Genomic DNA, 21,884 nt, shown 5'->3' with positions numbered 1-21,884 from the left:
CCAAGCAACAATTACAAATGAATTAAGTCGGCACGGCGGCGCACATTGAAAATGACTTAGGCCTACCTTTGATGATCAAATCACTGAAACACAAAATCCATCCTCCTGTCTCTTTGGATGAAGCACTTGATGGCGGGGTCATGCAGCTGATCCTTTGCCACTCCAGTTTATCATTGTAACTCAATCTTGAAAATGACTCGGTTAATAATTTTGCAAACGATGTCATCACTATCACTGAAGTGAGCCATCATGAACGAACTTATGCTAATCATAAATCTATCGATTAGATGTATGATTCGAAAATAATAAATGTAGGGTAGTGTTAGAAATTTAAAATCAATGTTTTGATGGTATAATGTAGCTTAAAGAGCCTGTGACACGATTTTCCCCCATCATCCAAACCCATCAATTTGAGTAAATATTGTCCCCTTGAAAACCGTTACTGAACTGATTTTGGATATTTGTACTTTGATAACCATTAATCTGCCCTTTAATGTTGACAATTTTCCAGATCTTCTCGGGGATTCTTCAAGTCCCGCCAAATTATGGGTGACGTCATTGCGGGCACAGCGCTCCAGCTGCACCGTTCAGGATCCCAGCGTCTGCATGTAAACGCACGATGGCGCACACAGCAGCAAGCTCAGACAGCGATGACAGTTTAATTTTGAACGTGTCTGAGAGCTCATATGAGGCTGAAGGATCGGTTTATTTTGTATCTGTTAGAAGTTTAGGAATTAGGTGCGTCAATATGGGCGATCATACGGTCATGTAGCCATTGGTGGAAAGGGACTAAAAACCTGCCCGGGACTCTCGACCGGCCCACTTCGGTACAACTAGTAAATTGTCAACGGGGGGAGTGGGGGATGTGATAGTGACTTATCCGACCGGCCCACTTCGGTACCGAACCGATCCGGCCTTTCTGCGCGACTATCACTCAAATGCGGGACATAGTCTCAATGTGTGGGACGCGCGACAAATAATAAAAATGCTGTGTGTGCAGTCCCGGGGTTGAGGAGCTTGACGCTCGTGAACTATCAGCCGGAGGGCGGGGGGATCCTCGCTGCGGGGAAGCAGTGTGTGGACCTGTCAACGAAACTTACACATTTACCACATTTAAATAATTGGTTTAAACGGCATAATAATAAGGACAATCGTCCGTTCTGTGATTCTCCAGAACACACATGTTATGATATAGGGTCATGCAGAGTGAGATGAGATCGCTGTCCCTTTGAGAGAGAGAGAGAGAGAGAGAGAGAGAGAGAGAGAGAGAGAGAGAGAGAGAGAGAGAGAGAGAGAGAGAGAGAGAGAGAGAGAGAGAGAGAGAGAGAGAGAGAGAGAGAGAGAGAGAGAGAGAGAGAGAGAGAGGTGTGGCTTGTGCATGTGTATGTGTGGATGGTAGAGCGACAGTGAGGGAACGTGTATGTTTCTGGAAGTGAAACGAGGCAGCAGAAAAACAGCGGTCTGTAATGTATTTTGTGAAACAGAAGGACAGCTAAATAAATGCAACGGCCTCCCAAGAAGAGCTCGCCTCTCTCCAGTCATTTAAGCTAAAGTGGGTTATTGAACCTGAAGCTTGTTGCTTCTGCCCTCCTCGACTACGGTCTGGGAGCCGACAGGATGGTTCAACACACAGATGGCCAGTCCGCCCCTTTGTAGCATATTATTTCGATGAGCAGATCGCCACTGGGCTTTCAACTAAAGACACAGCCACGCAAAAACTGCGGCATTTATACAGCTCCTTATGGGTAGGCGGCGGGCCTACTGCAATTTGTGACGTGCTTTCCTCTGTGGTGAAACGATCAGCACTGCACCACGGAGGAAAGCGGCAGAAAGTCACCTGGAGTGAAAGAGAGCGGGGCTGCGTTGCGTCCATGGCTTCCTTCTAGACGCGCTCTGGCGGCGGTCTCGTTCAGGATCCGAAATATATACGATTTAAATATTATTGCACAACTATTCCACTTATTCATAGTGTGCCACTGGTTACGGTGCCGCGTGCCAATGCTGGCACGCGTGCCAGGGGTTGCCGACCCCTGCCGTACACACACAGTTCTGCCCCTCACACACACACGCTTCAAATCAAGTTGCATAAATGCTTGAGCTACGTTTTTATTATAATTACTGTGAAATCTACCTATTATGTTTTCGTCATTATTACAACAAACACACACTTGCAACTGATAACACTGGCAATGATTTTAGATGTATTAGACTATTAAAATAAGAAATCATGCTTCAAATAAGTGGGGGTACGGCGTACCCCCGCGTCCAACGCCCACTACACCACTGACTGCAACTACAAAAAGCTAAGGTTTGTTTTCTCATCAGGAAATGCAGACCGGCTCAGACAAAAGATTTTTAAATCATCATCCTCACGATCATTTAATGTATCATATGTTCGCCGAATTGACATGAAAGCACTAATAAATGTAGTTTCATCCACTTGAGTTTACAAAAATAATCGATTTGTTTTTATATCACATCCGATGGGAGGAAATTCAGCAGCTCTCACTACCGATTTCTAATCCTAATTTAATCATCATCTTCACCACGAGCATTTATGTTTATGTTTGCCGAATTGACATGAAAGCACTGACAAATATGAATATACTGTAGTCAACTTCATTAAAACGTTATTAACGTGCCTAAACTCAGTAATTCACCATTTCTACGCATGACAACACACTTTGTCCGTGTTTGGCTCTCTCGCCGCACAGTGAAGCGTTCCCGCATTGACGTCACTTCCGGCTTCCCCCAAAACCTCAAAATGAGTCGAAGGAATTTTCCCGCGATGTTTGAAATTATTGATATTTATCGGAACGGTATCGCTTTTTCTTTTTTAAACTGACGGTTCGAGATTACTAGTAGCCCACTATTTCATTGCACAACAGTTGTTGGGTTCGTGTCACAGGCTCTTTAAACATACCGTCAGTTTAAACGCTCTTTTATACTGAAAAACCAGAAATTCTTGTGCACAAGCAGTTAAGCTTTTATTCTGAAAATCCTTCATCTACGGTTAGCATTTAGCATGTGGCTAATATACGATTTCCTAAAGAGGTGAATTGAGTAGCGAAATGACATGGAGTGGTGAAAACCGAAACCTACTGATTTAACACTACAACTATAGATTTCGAGATACTACCATGCTGAATATTAAATGAAAGTACAGTTTATTTGAATACACTATTGTTTACAGACGAGAGTAGCATGTGACAACATCCGGAATGACCGGAAACCAAACCAGCCGTGAAGCATTTTCTGTGTGTTTTAGAGTATTGATTACAGCGTTTAGAATGTGTTACATGAAAAGTGATGAAAGAGAATATGAGGAGAAAAGGCGGGTTAAGCATATATTGAAGGTGAAAAGTACCAATCCTCTGTTTAAATGCAACAACGGACATTAGAGGCGAGGCGAGCCGGCTGGCGGGGAGGAGCCAGCAGAGGATATATAACGGCACCGAACGGGGGATTCGCCTTTCTCTTCTTGCTCAGGAGAGCCAGATCACAGCTGTTTTCTGCCGGAACAATATTCTGTCTGTAACACTACCGCGCCTTTTTTAATTAAAGTATCCCACTTGAATCTTTTCAGAGACTCTATTTAGTCTCATTTTAAAGCTTCTCTCCTGGACGCGAGAATAAAGAACATATTTAACAGTAGACATGTGGATATTATCCGGCTGAACAAAACGTGCATTTATCTAACAGGTTCTTTTTCTACAGACCTTATTTCGAGCTATCTTCCAAAATCCTATGGAGAAATCCCATTGCTTTCTGTCGAGGGAATCCGAGCGCAGCTTACTTCCGGGTTTGAGGAAGCGTCACTTCACCACTTGCATAGACTTCGCAGCGGGTGGAACTTGTCATAAAGTCCGCGAAAATAAAGCCCGCCCATTTAGAGGGAAGATATGATTGGTCAATTGTACTGTCATTTGACATTACTCTCTCGTTGAGTTACTATACAGAGGCGAAGTCCCTCCCCTTCCGGGAGCCTCCATGGGACCCCGGAAGCGGAAAATTATACATTGAAGTCAATGGAGAGAGAAAAGTTATCTTTTGATCCCGTTTGAATTGTGCCACGAATGACACATATGATGTTTGTCAATCTTAAACAATCATTTTCATGTAAAAAAAGTCACAGTTTGTCGTAAAACTGTTGAAATATAAGACTATGAAAAATACGCAACTAGAAAGACTACAAATCCCAAATGCATTCTGGGTCGCGTAAGTGATGTCATAGGCGATAATGCTCCAAGACTGGTTGCGACTCGCAAAGCTAAGAGGAAGAAGAAGACTGATTTATTCCCCCCAATAAATATAAGAGATTGCTCCAATAAATTCACTTTTACAAGATGCCTGTGTGCTTTGTACCAGGTTGTAATCACAAAATATCGCTTCCCGTCTTATGATAATAATTGGATAGCCTTCTGGGGAAAATCTGGTCTGATTAAGAGAGACGGCATTCATCCTACTTTGGAAGGTGCAAATCTGATTTCGGCAAACATTTCAGGGCTTTGTGGACTTAATCCATGAGAAACTGGAGTTGAGACCAGGAGGCAGAGTCGCAGTCTTACACGCTTCTCTGCGCTCTCTCCTAGGCAGTCATCCATAGTAATCCCGAACCCAATAAAATACCCAATATTAACGGTGTGTGTGTCTGCCCAACGACAATTTAAGGTAAATCCTAATAGAGGTGTCATACATAATAACCTAATAAAAGTAAATGTAACAACTACTACAGTGCAACAAAACAGGAAGATTAAATGTGGTCTCTTAAACATACGATCTCTAGCATCTAGCAAAAGCAATACTGGTAAATGATTTAATATCAGATTATAATATTGATATATGCTGTCTCACTGAAACTTGGTTGAGACATGAAGAATATGTCAGCATAAATGAGGCCACTCCACCCAGCCATATCAATACTCATATTGCCCGAGGCACGGGCCGAGGAGGTGGAGTTGCAGCAATCTTTGACTCAAGTTTACTTATCAATACTAAACAAAAATTAAATTATACCGCCAATCTTATTTGTTACAGTGTACCGTGCACCAGGTCCTTATTCAGAATTCTTATCAGAATTCTCTGAGTTTTTATCAACTTTGGTACTTAAAACAGATAAAGTAATTATCGTAGGTGACTTTAATATTCATGTTGACGATGATAAAAATGGCCTTACTGTTGCATTTAACTCTATATTAGATTATGTTGGTTTCTGTCAGAGTGTAAATAAACCAACCCACTGCTATAATCACACTCTTGACCTTGTTCTGACTTATGGTATTGAAATTGAGCAACTATTAGTCGAACCGCATAATCCTGCTTTATCCGACCATTTCTTAGTAACTTTTGAAGTACTGTTACTAGACTACAAAGCATTAGCCAAAAGCTCCTGCAGCAGAAACCTATCTGTTAGTGCTATAGCCAAATTTAAGGAAGAGATTCCACCAATACTTAACTCGATAGCATGTCTGCATGTAGGGGAGGAAACTTATACAAAATGTACACCACCCCAAATTGATCATGTTGTTGATAGTGCTACAGATGCGCTGCGAATAAAATTAGACTCTGTTGCTCCTTTGAAAAAGAAGAAAATAAAACAACATAGATTAGCTCCATGGCATAATGCCGAAACCCGCAAAATAAAGCAAAAGTCGAGACAACTTGAAAGGATATGGCGTTCCAATAAACTTGAAGAATCTCGTTTAATTTGGCATATTACTCTCAATGAATATAAGAAAGCACTGCGTAAAGCGAGAGCAGCATACTACTCTTCATTAATAGATGAGAATAAGAATAATGCAAGATTTCTTTTCAGCACTGTAGCCAGGCTGACAGAGAGCCACAGCTCGACTGAGCCTTCTATTCCCATAGCGCTCAGTAGTAATGATTTTATGTGCTTTTTTAACGATAAAATTGTTACTCTTAGAAACAAAATCAATGACCTCTTGCCTTTGACCAGTATAGTGTTATCAACAGCTCCCGGAAACGTAAGTTCTAATATTACACTAGATAGTAAACTAGAATGCTTTTCAGCCATAAACCTTGAACAATTAAATTCAATGATTCTCTCTTCTAAACCATCAACGTGTATCTTAGACCCGATTCCAACTAAGCTGTTAAAATAAGTTTTTCCATTAATTAGCACTTCTTTATTAAATATTATGAATATGTCTTTATTATCAGGCTATGTTCCACAATCATTCAAAGTAGCAGTGATAAAACCGCTTCTTAAAAAGCACAACCTCGATCCAGAGGTTTTAGCCAACTATAGACCTATTTCTAATCTTCCGTTCCTCTCAAAAATGATTGAGAAAGCAGTCGCAAAACAGCTGTGTGATTACTTAAAAAACTATGATTTATTTGAAGATTTTCAGTCTGGCTTTAGAACACAACATAGCACAGAGACAGCTCTGGTTAGAGTCACAAATTACATTCTAATAGCCTCTGACAAGGGACTTGTCTCTATTCTTGTCTTGCTCGATCTTAGTGCTGCATTTGATACTATCGACCATGATATCCTATTGCAAAGACTAGAGCACTTAGTTGGCATACAGGGAACTGCTTTAGGCTGGTTTAGGTCCTATCTATCTGAACGCTCTCAGTTTGTACGTGTCAACGATGAATCTTCCATGCAAACCAAAGTTAGCCATGGAGTACCACAGGGCTCAGTGCTTGGACCTATTTTGTTCACACTATATATGCTTCCGTTAGGCAATATTATAAGGAATCATTCTGTAAACTTTAATTGTTATGCGGATGATACTCAACTATATTTATCAATCAAGCCTGATGAAATTAATCATCTAAATAAAATTCAAGACTGCCTCAAGGACTTAAAAACGTGGATGACCTTACATTTTTTGATGTTAAACACGACCAAAACTGAAGTTATTGTACTTGGCCCAAAGAATCTACGAAACAAATTATCTAAAGATATATTAACTATGGATGGCATTAATTTGGCCTCCAGTGAGACTGTAAGGAATCTTGGTGTTATATTTGATCAGGATTTATCCTTTAGCACCCACATAAAATCAATTTCAAGGACCGCCTACTTCCATCTACGTAACATTGCAAAAATCAGGCATATCTTGCCTCAAAACGATGCAGAGAAACTAGTCCATGCATTTGTTACTTCAAGGCTGGATTATTGTAACTCCTTATTATAAGGGTGTACCAAAAAGTCAGTCAAGTCACTTCAGCTGATTCAAAATGCTGCAGCTCGTGTACTAACCAGAGTTAGGAAAAGGGACCACATTACTCCTGTTCTGGCTGCCTTACACTGGCTCCCTATAGAACACAGGATAGAATTTAAAATTCTTCTTCTCGCCTACAAAGCCCTTAATGGGCAGGCGCCATCTTACCTTAAATAACTCATTATACCCTATTGTCCTACTAGGGCATTGCGTTCCAAGAATGCAGGGTTGTTGGTTGTTCCTAGAGTCTCTAAAAGTACAATGGGAGCCAGACCCTTTTCTTATCAAGCTCCACTTTTGTTGAATCAGCTTCCAGTTTGTGTTCGGACGGCAGACACCCTATCCGTTTTTAAGAGTGCGCTTAAGACCTTCCTTTTTGATAAAGCTTATAGTTAGGGCTGATTAGATTCAGCCCCTAGTTTTGCTGATATAGGCTTAGTTTGTCGGGGGACATCTTACTTCTTCCTTCTCTCTGTCTATACCTGTGTACTCTCATGTTCCGATTAACCCAGCTTCCCCAAATGTCTTTCTTTTTGGTGTCTATATACGCCGGGATCCGGAGTCATGGATGATCCTTCGGTCCTGTGTCATGGATCGCGAGTCCTGGATCTTGAGTCGTGGCTGTGGTCCTGGATCATAAGTCCTGGATGGATATCCTCGTGGATTCATCTTCCTATTATACACACATGCATTTCCAAACATTTGGACTACCTATGTTGCAAATGTATTATCTTTTCAATTTACACACAGCATCTATTGCACGTCTGTCCGTCCTGGGAGAGGGATCCCTCCTCTGTTGCTCTCCCTGAGGTTTCTCCCATTTTTCCCTTTAAACTGTGTGGTTTTCTCTGGAAGTTTTTCCTTGTACGATGTGAGGGTCTAAGGACAGAGGGTGTCGTATTGTCATACTGATATTCTGTACAAACTGTGAAGTCCACTGAGACAAATGTAACATTTGTGATATTGGGCTATATAAATAAACATTGATTGATTGATTGATTGATTGATTGATTATGAAAGGACCAGGAGTCGTTGGACCAAACATATCAGGTAATATACATGTTTTGCATGGAACATAGTCAAGGTAGCTACTGAAGGATTTTTTGAATTATTTGAAGCGTTTGTGTTTAGTGAGGGATGGGAGCAGGGGACATCCTAATTTGGGGATAGCTCCAAAACTCTGTAATGTTTCCCTCATAAAAGAAGAGGGTGTGTTACACATGCTTAGGGCAAATGTGTGTGTTTTCATTGCAGTAAATATATCTGCTGCATGATTACTGTTCAACTATACCTCTGTTTTTATTCTTTCATGTGTGGGTACTAAATGGCTACAAACATTGTGGAGAAATTAGCTTAAACATGTTTTATTACTCTATATGTAATGGAAGTAGCTTTTATGACAGGGACGAGAGAGCTGGGGGAGGGGACATTCTTCTTAAGATTTTCATCATGTTAATTATCAGGGAAATCTACTTGTTTTCAATAGATGTGTGTGGTTAATTACTTTGTATTAATAATAACAGTATGTGTAAAGGAAGCTGGAAATATACAATGTGAAACCTTTTATTTGAAGTAAAGATGTGAACAATAGCTCAAATGGCGGGAAGGGCTGTAGGACAAATGAGTGTGTTCTCTATATTGGGCCTGTGTGAAGTTTGACTATTTGAAAAGCATCTCTAATACTGCTTAAGAGCATAGGTAATGTGTTCCTCGTTATTATTGATATGAACGTGATTTACATGTATTACGTATATTTAGCCAACTATAACAACTATATATTAAAACATACTTTTAACTTGTGTGTGGTAACCTGAGGGGGGAAGATGGACAAAGGGCCATAAAGGGGATGTGTGTGTGCTGGCTGCAAGATGTGAAATAAGATAAGGAAACTTGTTGTTTAGAGCAGGTTCGTACCAGACACCAAAAGGTATCTGGTCTTCGTCAAGCTGAAAGAGACTTTTTGTTTCCGGGTTTCTTCTGCTGTGTCGCACTGATTGGGTGCGACAGGCCATGTGTTGGTCTCTCCCAATAAGATGACCTCTGGGGGAAAGCACGCACACACCTCCTCCTGTGTTTTTAGTATGAAAGCCTGGGTTTTCCTTTGGTTCGCGCTCTTGTTTTTGACTGGCCGTTCCTGAGACCTGTCTCACACGGTGGTAGAACCTGAGCCCGGAGTACTCTGCAGAGTGCTTCGTGATTCGGTGATGTATTTGTATTGCTACTTTGTATCATTAAAACAAGATTATTGTTTAACTTGCATTCTGGTGTTTCTTAATCCCTTCCTTTTTACGAATTTACCCAGTTTACCAAACGACACGCGGAGACGAGGTTGGTTTTAAACATCCTCCAAATCTCCAACACTACCTAGCTAGTAGCGAGCATGTTAGTTAGCATTACATTACATTACTTAGCCTTGTCATTTGTATTAGCCTTAACATGAAGTAAACCAAAATGTTAAACAGTAAGAGTAGTCATGATGGTAAGTATTTTGTGAAACATTTGAAGAGTAGCCTATCGCCCCCTCCACCAGGTGCTAAGGGGGCGGGAGGTAGGCTAACGCTACATTAGCATATTTTCTACTTAATGCTATCTGCACAAATGGTTAACATTGAACATTAAAAGATCAGGCAGTTCAGGGAGAGTCGAAGGAAGGAAGGCAGGCAGCTTTGCATGACATTCTTCTGGACGTGTTTCATTGTGATTATAGTGAGAGTGAGTCAATCTGTTTGTTGGAAAGACAGTAGTTGAGTGATTACTGAGAGAAAATTATTAAAAGAGATAATTAATCAGTGTTGTTACTTTAAAGTGTTGTTACTGACCTTTTCCTCTTTTATTTTCTTTACCTCACCTGTAACTGCTGAGACCCTGAGGAACATGCACACTGGACTGACCTGCCCTGGCAACCTGATTTCCACTGTATGTAATAGTATTTGGTTATGGTATATTATTTATATACATCAAAGGCACAATGCACCCCCCAGAGACACATGTATTGTGATATTTTGCATTGGTCATGTGAAATCATCTTTACATACTAGAAAACTGTAGGAGCGGCAACTTGTTTTGAAATTGAATTTTTAATATCCGATAATAAAGTTGATCTGTTTTCTTTATTCTTCTCTCTTCCCAGCTCCATCCATCACCATTCTCTGTTCCTGCAGGTCCTGCTTGCTAATCAATATTCATATTTTTTTATACAATTACAAATAAAGTCAATGTATTGTATGACATGAAGTTGTGCTTCATTCTGAGTCAATAATAAATTCATTCTGCCTTCAACTGCAAAATTATTGTGGACTGCACCGACATCCATGTAGCTGCCCCCCAGTAAGATGAACCAAGCAAAGTTGACACTCAACATACAGCTGTACTCTTAAGTTTACATGAAGAATTTGTGAAATATTGGTAATAACAGGTTTAAATGATTATTAGTAATTAATTATATAATGTTCTCATTGTAGATGAGCAGACAGGTAGCCAGACGAGAAAAGCAGAATATGCAGCTGCCATTTTCCACATGGAAAAGAGAAAGGGCAAAGTGTATTTGAGTGGACAAAAGAGAAATGCCAAATACGAAAAATAAAATTATACAATTTACAGATATGTATATTACAAATATATATTTATCCTATATACACCATCATGTATAATGATGGTGTATGATGTAGAAGGAAGTGTGGTAGATAACAAGTAAATATAGAGTTAAATACAGATCCATGTTACAGCAAAAGATGGAATAACTAAGAAGCACGCAGTATAATAATAATTACAGGCAACAATTAAATAACTGCTCAGCATCTCCACCACAATCTCAATCTGCTGTGTCCTGTTTTCCTCCCCTCTGCATAACACCCCATCACACATACGAAACACAAAGCAGAGTCCGAGGGTGTTAAGAGTATGTTTATTTAAATGTCCTCCTCTCTACTGGCCAACACAGGGAGCATATGCTGGGTGTAGAATTGTTCCAGGAGGAGGAGATTTCCATGCCATGCAGGGTCTTTGGGGATGGGGATGGGGATGATGATCGCCTCCTTCGTGGTCCACAGTAGCAGAGACTCCGGTCTGTGATGTGCAGCTGTTATATAATATACAATACATTTTTGAAAAACATTTGATCAACAAAAAAGGATTTGGTCAGGATCTAGAGTCAGTGTGTAGTTTATTAATTAATCAATGCTCTCTACATTAGGAAAACACAGACCAGTGTACCAGAGGGAGTCACACACAGCTGTGCCTAGATAACCAAACAAATCGACAACAAAGATGCAAACTCATCAGGTATGAAAAAGGTGACAAGGATCCGAGCCCCCTGACCCCACAGAATATCGGCTTTAAAATTAGGAATAACAGAGGATTTTAGCAGTCAGAACAACTAAAGCAGCAGTGTTAATAATAACAGAAACGCCATAGAGTCACATCTAATAGAAATATATAAAAAGCATTTATTTTAATTGTGTAGCAGTCAGTTTATAATTTTGGCAGCACTGTTGAGCATTTTGAAAATGTATTTTCATGCCTCTGTGCAAGGCTTAGTCTTTCTATCTTTATAGCCACTGGTGTAAAGTAACTAAGTTCATAAACTCAACAAGTACTATAATTGGGCACAATTTTGAGATACTTGTACTTTACTTAAGTATTTCAATGTTTTGCTACTTTGTACTTCTACTCCACTACAGTTCAGAGGTAAATGGTGTACTTTTACTCCACTAAATGTATTTAATCCCTTTAGTTACTTTACAGATGTGGATGAATGATGTGAAATATAATCAAGTGTTAAATCAGAATTTAGTTCCACCTGGAGTAAATCCAAAAGCTACCCTGCAGTATACAAAGTCATTCAAACTAGCTGCACCTTTACCAGCTTTGATAACACTTTAATGATCAATCATTATAAAACATATCATATTATTCTGAAATGGACCAATCTGCAAAATGACTACTTTTACTGTCGCTACTTTATAATAAATTATAATAATACTTTTCTACTTTTACTTGAGGAACATTTGGAATGCAGGACTTTTACTGTAACAGAGTATTCCGACACTCTGGTACTTCTACTTTTACTCAAGTACAAGATCTGAGTACTTCTACTTTTACTCAAGTAGCCTACACTATCTGAGTAGACTACTTCTACTTTTACTCAAGTACAAGAACTGAGTACTTCTACTTTTAATCAAGTACAAGATATATACTTATACCACCTCTGTTTATAGCCTATGAAAAAAACGATTAGAAAACGAAGGCAAAAGCTAACGTTAGCAGATAGTGACAATGTATGCTAGTTAGCTAGCTCAACGATAATATTGCGACGGGAAAAAAAAACTTTTCAGTGCACATCACGCTCTGCCGCTCCGACAGGGAGCTCTGCTCTGAACACCTGAACGGCCCGTTCTAACAGCTGTTCACCAGCGGTCCAGTCTGTGCCACAGTGACTCCGGACGCACAGTTAATATTAACGAACGCACCGTAGGTAATGTAGCTGCTGAAGCTAGACCATCATCGCCGAGCAGCAGAGGCTTATTATACATCATGAGCAGAGCCGACAGGCAGGAAGACTCGAGCACACAGCTTCATTTTAATATATAAAAAAAGCTCGCGGCCGCACATTAATCCGGGTCCCAGACCCCCTCCCATACCCCAAAATATTTTTATTGCAGATGTACATGAATCACACAAACGACCTATATTGGATATATATATCCAACAGCTGTTCACCAGCGGTCCAGTCTGTGCCACAGTGACTCCGGACGCACAGTTAATATTAACAGGTAATGTAGCTGCTGAAGCTAGACCATCATCGCCGAGCAGCAGAGGCTTATTATACATCATGAGCAGAGCTTACAGGCAGGAAGACTCGAGCACACAGCTTCATTATAATATATAAAAAAAGCTCGCGGCCGCACATTAATCCGGGTCCCAGACCCCCTCCCATAACCCAAAATATTTTTATTGCAGATCTACATGAATCACACAAACGACCTATATTGGATTCAAAACGGAGAATTTCGCCGAAAGGTGACAAGTTTGCATCCCTGGACAAGATAACCAAAATCCTTGAATCTACACACAGCAAATAAACTCAAATGACACAACGAGATGTAAAAAGGAGATCACACATATAGTCGATATAAAACTGTCCGCTTCAATCTGAAGAGCAACTAAAACAAAACACGGGAGTGTATCTTGTTCTTGTGAACACTAATGTTATCTATAGGTTACTTACGTAACCCCAGTTCTCAGAGTAACATCAAGGGAGATGTCTCACTATGGGATGCGCCTCATCGCGGAGCAAACAGAAGCATCAATCCCATTACGCCAATCATGATTGGCTGGTGATCTTGACGTCAGCGTCAGGGAATCTACCCCCTATAAGTAGCTTGCGCTACGCCGCATGCATCATTCAAAATAAGCACCTCTTCTCGCTTCACCATAGCAAGGAGGGCCGTCTGGTGAGACATCTCACTTCATGTTACTCTGAGAACTGGGGTTACGTAAGTAACCTATAGTTCTCATTCGTAACACTCCGTTCGATGTCTCACTATGGGATATTGTAGCTCCCGTATTGCCAGACGAGCTTATCTCGAAAATCACCAAACCCAACTAGAATTTAACAGTTAGAGCTCTAACTCAGCAGGGGGCCCAGCACTGCATGGGCCACACTGGGAGCAGAGACGTCTAATCTGTAAAAGCGGACAAAAGTGAGCGGCGAGGACCAGCTCGCCGCTGCACAAATGTCTTGGATGGAAACACCCCTGAACAAAGCCCAGGATGTAGCCAGACCACGAGTCGAATGAGCACGCAAACCCGAAGGTGCCTGCAGACCCTGACTCGTGTAAGCCAAAGCAATTGCCTCCACAATCCAGTGAGAGAGCCGTTGCTTAGTAACAGGCTTGCCCTTCTGAGGGTTAGCCCAGGACACAAAGAGTTGGTCATTATGACGAAACTCTTTTGATCTGTCCATATAAGTGCGTAAAGCACGGACTGGACATAGCAAATTCGGCTGCTGTTCCCCGGAGGGACACAGCGGCGGAGGAAATGCCTCAATGTCAATGGGGGTACATGAACCAACCACCTTAGGTATAAAGGCAGGGTTGGGCTTCAGCAACACTCTCGTTAACCCTCGGGCGAACTGAGTGCATGAAGGATGTACAGATAGCGCATGAATGTCACTGACTCGCTTGGCGGATGCCAGGGCCAGTAACAGCACTGTCTTGAGTGACAGGTGCTTCATGTCAGCTTCTTCCAGGGTTTCAAATGGGGCTCGAGTGAGCCCATCTAAAACCACTGTCAAGTCCCATAAGGGCACCAGTGACCTGGAAACAGGAAGGAGCCTGCGAGCTCCCTTCATAAAACGGCAGACCAGAGGATGCTGGCCGGCCGTCTTACCCTCAAAACCCACATGGCATGCAGCAATAGCAGCAAGGTAGACTTTGATCGTGGAGAAAGCTCTGTGTTTATCAATTAGGTCCAGTAGAAATGATAAAATCACTCCCACAGGGCATTGAAAAGAGGTGTGCCCTTTTTAAAGGCACCAGTCCTCAAACACCCTACACTTACAGTCATAAAGACACCTAGTGGAGGAAGCTCTCGCACTCTGAATAGTGTTTATCACCTTCTGCGGGAGACCCACGGCATTCAGATTATACCACTCACGGGCCAGGCCCATAGGGCCATGCGCTCCGGGTGTGGGTGAAAGATCGTCCCCCCCGCCTGAGACAGTATGTCTCTGCGTAGGGGGAGCTGCCACGGCTGACCGCACAGCAGCTGATATATCTCCGCCAGCCAGTACATTGCAGGCCAGTGCGGAGCTATCAGGATCATTGTGTGTCGCCGTTCCCTCACTCTGGCCAGAGTTGGGGGTATCAGCGCCAGGGGTGGAAACGCGTACAGGAGGACCGGAGGCCAAATGTGCGCGAGCGCGTCCACGCCTAATGGTGCGTTTTGATCGCGCATTGAAAAGAAAAGCTGACAGTGAGCATTTTCTTTTGATGCGAACAGATCTACCGCGGCTCGGCCGTAACGCACCCACAGCTGGCTCACAACCATTGGATGTAGAGTCCAGTCTGCATTCAGTGGTACACCTCTGGACAGCAGGTCTGCCCCGAGGTTCATCACACCCGGTACGTGCGTCGCTCTCAGAGAGAGGAGACGGCCGCAGCTCCACAAGATCAGTTTGCGTGCCAGCATGTGTAACTGGAGAGAGCGCAAACCCCCTTGTCGGTTTATCTACGATATTTTGGTCGTATTGTCCGTCCTCACGAGGACATGGTGTCCTCTGAGAAAAGGCAGAAAGCGTTTTAGGGTGAGGAACACTGCTAAAAGCTCCAGGTAATTTATGTGCGACCGCTGGAGGTCTCTGCTCCAGAGACCCCTTACCGGACGACCTTCGTAAATACCTCCCCAGCGTGTCAGACATGCGTCTGTGATGACCACCTTCCGTGAAAGGACAGCACCCATAGGCACGCCCCGTACCAGAAAAGTCGGGTGCAGCCAGTGGTGCAGTGCCATTACGCATTTCACAGTAACCATCACTCTCCGCGCTCCATGACGCGCGGGATTTAGTTTTAGAGCGGCTACCCAGCGCTGAAACTCCCTCATGTGTAACCGTCCCAGTCGTACGACCAGGATGGCTGACACCATGAGCCCCAGTAACCGCAGGCATGATCTGAAAAGAACATGTTTGCGCAGCTGGAAATGAGCGAGGTAAGCTCTGAAAGTTTTCACTCTTTCCACTGACAGGCGGGCTGTAAAAGGCACCGAGTTCAGGTGTAAACCCAGGAAGAGTACAGTCTGTGCCGGGCACAACATGCTCTTTTCTGTGTTTATTATGAAACCCAGGTTGAGCAGGTGCTTTACGAGGACATTTGTCTGCGTAATAGCCTCCTGTTCCGACTGTGCGAGAAGCAGCCAGTCGTCTAGGTAGGTTGCCAGGCGAATACCCTGTTGTCTTAACGGGGCTATCGCGGCTTCCGTACATTGTACAAACACTCTTGGACTGAGAGACAGACCGAAGGGAAGTACTCTGTATTCGTAACAGATCCCCTGAAATGCGAACCTCAGATATTTCCTGTGTGGGTAATATACTGGGATGTGGAAATACGCATCTTTCAGGTCGACTGATGTAAACCAGTCGTTTTGTCGCACGAGAAGCAGCAGAGATGTGTGAGTGAGCATTCTGAATTTGTATCTTTTTAGATATTTGTTCAGAGCCCTCAAATCTAGTATTGGCCGAATTCCGTTCCCTCCCCGTTTGGGAACGAGAAAATACTTGGAATAAAAGCCGCTCTGACTCTGCTCGGCGGGTATTATAGATATAGCCTTCTTTTCTAGAAGCTAGAGAATCTCTCTCTCCAGAATATGGGCTGACTCTCCTCGGGCTTGTGAATACAGAACGCCCGAGAAGCGAGGGGGAGGTGACAGCGAATTGGAGTCTGTAGCCCTGTGTTACTGTCTTGAAAACCCAAGCAGACGCCGTGAGCATCTCCCACTGTTTGCTCCTTAGAGCCAGCGGAGATGTCACGTCTCTTACCCTCTGAGTCTCTATTTCTTGTGTTATGGGGCCCTCTAGTGCAGGGGTGCCCACACTTTTTTGGCTGGTGAGCTACTTTTGAAATGACCAGCTAACCGAGGTCTACCAACCAAAAATAAAAACCCAAATTGCAAGGGTTGCTGAATAACACGTTTTATTTTTACATGGGATAACTACAATAGGGCTGCAACAAACGACTAATTTGATTATCGATTAATCTATAGATTAATGAAACGATTAATCGACTATTCGGACTACTACTGTGTGCCTTGCACAATTTCTCAAACGCTCTTATTTAGCCATCAACTTTTAGATTTAGTTTGAGGTTGTTTTAGGCATGTGGAAACTAACAATGAAGACAATAAAGATGAATACTTGATTCAAAAATACATATATTATTAAATTAACTTAACAAATTGTGAACAAAATTAACATTGCTTTTTATTTGAATTAAATAAATAATATTTCACATCAAAAGAAACAACAATGTTTTAACAAATCTTATTAAATAATCTGATGACAGAACTGGAAACAGAATAGCTGAAACTTTAACAAAATAAATAACTCAGTTACCTCTAATCATTAACCCATGTTTGTATAATGTAGTTAACTCCGTGTGTTGCTGCTAGCATACATAACACCTGACGTGGAAACGTTACTCGTGGATGGGGCTACAGAGCTACTCGAAAGACAGTCGAACCCGGTGCATTCCTCCGTCTGAATGTGGTGCACTTTTGCTAAATGTTTAGACAAATTGCTCGTGTTACCGCCCTTACATGCTAAACTCTTTTGGTGACGAGCATTGTCCACCTCAAGACGGGTAACATGTAACCACACCTTGGAGCGCTTCTCTCCACCATCTCCTCCGTGTGTTGCTGCATGTAGCAGCTGCGTGTGTGTAAACTGCCCCGCCCCCTTGCAAACAGACGGGGGAGAGAGAGATCTCTTCTGGATTGGAAAGGTCGAAAATACACCGACCATAGACGCATTTGTTTGTCTTTTTGCATGTTAGAAACGAGTTGGCGACACTAAGACTAAGAGATAATGTTTGTGTAGCAATAATACATGACCTTTCTCTTTCTCAACTCGCTACTCGGAGGGAAGTCGCTGTCATATGCCTTGTGAACACTCCGATAATGCCTCTCCACGTTACCTTTCTTTGGCAGAGCGACGCTTGCTTTACAAATAAGGCAAATAACCTTTGAATGTGACATCACAAACAAAGATTCTCCCTCCCATTCTGTGTGGAAGTGGTATGTCTTTAGCTTTTTGCTCGTTCCCGCACTCATTTTGTTGTTTGTCTCTCCCGGCACTTGACTGATTTTGTATCGCTTTGCATTCTGTGTTAACAGACTGGAAAGCAATAGGTCGCTTTTTCTGTCAATCAAGTCAACTCCTGAATTAAGTGGCAGGGAGGCCAAAGGAGGAGGGATCAAAACCTGTTTTGTCTATTTTAACGGAGCTGGATTTTTTTTAATTTATGAATGACTCGCGATCTACCAGCATTGCCCCCGCGGTCGACCGGTCGACCGCGGTCGACGTACTGGGCACCTCTGCTCTAGTGTCTGAACACGATGGTACCCCATTTCGACAATCCCCACCGAGACTGCGCATGCGCGTGACGGTGGTGCCTTCACAACCCCAGCCGGCACTGCGCATGCGCATGACGGTAGCGGCTCTATAACCCCAGTCGTCACTGCGCATGCACATGGCGGTGGTGCCTTCACAGACCCGTCTATTATCCGCCTTTTGAGAGAGGCCGTAGCTGCTCTCAAAAGAGGGACAGGCAACAGACTGTTTATTGTTTTTATTGTATGTCTTTTCATTTTTTTTGGACTGCGCCCTCGGCTTGAAGCCTGGATGCGACAGTGAAAAATGGTTTATTTGAAAACAACAACAATTGTGAGATGTGTTTTTGTGACTTAGGCAGATAGCAGAACTTGCTGTCTCTGGTATTAGGTCTGTTTCCCTTCTGGCGCGAACTTGAGGATGGCGTTGCGGCATCACTCGAGGCGGCGGGAAGATGGAGGCCTGGTGGCACCCCGAAAACACATCTGGAGCTGGGGAACAGGGAACTTCCAGCTCTGTCACCGAGGAGAGGAGAGGAGGCTGTCAGGCCGCCCGCTTCTTTTTCCTCGACTGGTGACCGAAAATCTGAGTCGGCTGTGCCTGAACAGCAGCTGCCGAAACCGGAGATTTCCTCGGCCAGCTCGTCCTCGTCTCCTGCCTGGGCTGGGGACTCGGGGCGGGCTGTGGCCTCTGCTGCCTCGGTACCTTGAACCGGGCAGAACGTGAGGCAACTTGGGCGAAGGACTGCCGCGAGACCGTTGCAGGTAGCGGCTGGACCCTTCGGGGGAGACAGAGATGCAGGGCCTCGTCTTCCTTCTTTTTCGACTCACATCTCCGCTGCATCGAGACTAAAGTGGAGCCGAAAACACCCTCGGGAACGATAGGCATGTCAAAAACATCCTCCTTTTCCCGGTCTGGGAGGTTGGTCAGGTTGAGCCACCTGGCTCTCTCCTGTAACACCATTATGCCCATGACTTTGCCCGTGGCCTGGACTGCACAGCGCTGCACACGGAAGCAAATGTCCGTGATCGCTGCGATCTCGTCCCATACGGCCGGCCCAGGTTTGCTCGATAGGTCCTCGCAGAGCTCCGCCTGGTAGGCGGTCAGCAGTGAGGAGACATTGAGTGCCCTGGCGGACAACGCTGCGGCTTTATAGGCCAGTTCCGTCATCGCTGACTGGAACCGGTCTGCCTTCACCGGTAGCGTGGGGTTCCTGCTTGGTGTCAGAGCCAGCCTCGGTTGGAGGTGGGCTGCCACCAGCGGTTCCATGGGCGGCATGCGGAGCAGGCCGAGCCTCTCCATACCGTCACAGTCCAGGGAGGAGGCACCCTGGATTGGGGCCTTATTACTGAAGGGGCGGTCTCTCCACGAGACCGACACCTCGTCCAGCATCTCCGGGAAGACTGGAAGGAGCTGCCTCTTTGTCCTTGCTGCGTGGGGCAAAGTCTTCCCCTCGTAGCGAGACCTGGAGGTCTCCTTGGCCATTTCAGGCCATGGGATGTCCAGCCTGGACGCGGCACGTTGACACACGGCCTGCAGGTCCATGTTCAGACAGGGCGAAGCTGGTGCGCTATTGCCCGGGAGAGCAGCCATCGCTCCCGGCTTTGCAGCCTGAGCTGATGACACGAAGACATCATCGTCTTGCTCATCTGAGTCGGACAGGAGGAAATCAGAGGTATCCTCTTCGTCCTCCATGTAGTCCAACTCCAGGACATCATCCGCGGGCGAGACCATGGTGAGGTCCAGTTGGGAGCCCCAGCTTGACACAGGCTGCTCTCGCGGCTGTTGCCGCCACCGGGTCCCAGCCTGACACGGCGCGGGGCTCCAATTCAGCAGCTGCCGCTGTTATTGAGTCCCAGCCTGACACAGCGCGGGGCTCAATCACCGCGGCGGACGCCCCCATGTCTTGATTGCCGGCCGGCGAAACAGCGGACATGAGGGGGTCCTGTCCCGACAAGCTAGCTTGGCGTGCTAGCCGTCGGCGGAGGCTCTTGATGGTGAAGCGGGCACAATGCCCGCACGAGCCGGGGTTGTCGATAGCCTCCTGGGCGTGTTCCAGCCCGAGGCAGGACGAGCAGACCTGGTGTGAGTCTGTGCCTGATATCTTCAACCCGCAGCCGCAGAGCCGAGCCTCCGAGTCCCTGACTCCTCTGGTGTGAGGGAGAGAAGCGTCCATCTCGTTCGCCGTGGTGAAGGCGTGGAGAGGACCCGCTCGTAACAGGTACGTTGCTGAGAAAAAATCCTTCCCCACCTGTCGTTAATCCGGAGAAAAAATCGACGGTGTAGAATTTTATTCTCAAAGAATATTAACTGGTGTGTTTATGCCCTTTTTATCTTCCCCTCCTCTGGTGTGAGAGAGGAAAAGAAAAAACCGTCCCCGCTACCTTGGTGTCGGTAGTGAGGAAAGGCAAGCTAGTAACAGGTGTGTTATCAGCTTGAAAAATCAAAACCTTACCTTTAATTCCGAAGAAATAAACGGCGAGGTAGATTGCAACACTAACTGGTGTGTTAGTATTAACAGTCTTCTTGCAGAAGTATATATAAAAGTAGCCGGCGAGCGCCCGTCGACCGAAGTTAGCTTGGATAGCTTGGTTCCGTCTGTGGACTGTGTGGGCCAGCCCGGCTACCAATAGAGATGTGCTCTGAAGCGAGAAGAGGTGTTTGAATGATGCATGCGGCGTAGCGCAAGCTACTTATAAGGGGTAGATTCCCTGACGCTGACGTCAAGATCACCAGCCAATCAGGATTGGCGTAATGAGATTGATGCTTCTGTTTGCTCCGCGATGAGGCGCATCCCATAGTGAGACATCGAACGGAGTGTTACGAATGAGAACCACAGCATACACAGACACCACGAAGTTCTTAAAGAGCTTACGAAATGAAGGACAACACTGTTCTTATTAGGATAATATATACTATTATTAATGGGAAATCATTTGTCATTAATGACAATATGCCCGCTGTATTTATAAATCGTGATTTATTACAACTTTTCATGCTCGTTTCCGATGTTACACGACCGCTCCGGACCAAACAGCTTTCGCCGGTTAGTGACGTCACGCACGTCACGAGTAGAACACTTTTTGAATAATACACTAACTATAGGGCTGATGTCTGGCTCGGATATTTCGACAGCATCGAGAGACAGTGAGTCGTCAATAGACTCGGTGCACTTTCAAGAAGAGGAGGATTTTATTGAAGAGGATGCCGGTGTGGTGGAATCAGATCATGCGGGCGAGTCTAACGTGGTGGAACCATACCAGTTTGAGCCACAGTATTTAAGTAGCGGTAGAGATACAGACGGGAGCGAAAATGGGGACGATGATCCTGGATTTGGCGGAGATCCGGTGCGGCAACAGAACACAGACTGGTATACATTTGACTTTAATTCATAGAGATTCTCAATAAATAGTAAATAAATAATAATAAATAGCAGGCACACTTGGCTCAGGCAACAGAACACAGACTGGAATACATGTGATTATAATTCATAGAGATGTTCATATATAGTAAATAAATAATAATACATAGCAGGCACATTGGCTCAGGCAACAGAACACAGACTGGTATACATTTGATTATAATTC

The 21,884-nt window shown here is 44.2% G+C and overlaps 1 long non-coding RNA gene across 1 annotated transcript in view; it reads left to right on the top strand.

The window, feature by feature from the left end:
* The window catches only part of LOC307017781, a 340,480-nt gene extending 330,059 nt beyond the window's left edge, over positions 1-10,421 (top strand). The window contains exons 2-3 of the long non-coding RNA XR_013802253.1: positions 10,059-10,112; positions 10,327-10,421. This is a non-coding gene — a long non-coding RNA (uncharacterized lncRNA). The remainder of the gene's footprint in view (positions 1-10,058; positions 10,113-10,326) is intronic.
* The last annotated feature ends 11,463 nt before the right edge of the window (positions 10,422-21,884 follow it).

The sequence above is a fragment of the Notothenia rossii genome (genome assembly GCF_949606895.1).
Source record: "Notothenia rossii genome assembly, chromosome: 9".
Classification (NCBI taxonomy): Eukaryota; Metazoa; Chordata; class Actinopteri; order Perciformes; family Nototheniidae; genus Notothenia; species Notothenia rossii.
The sequence above is the reverse complement of the archived record's forward strand: the minus strand, read 5'-3'. Positions and strand labels throughout refer to the sequence as shown.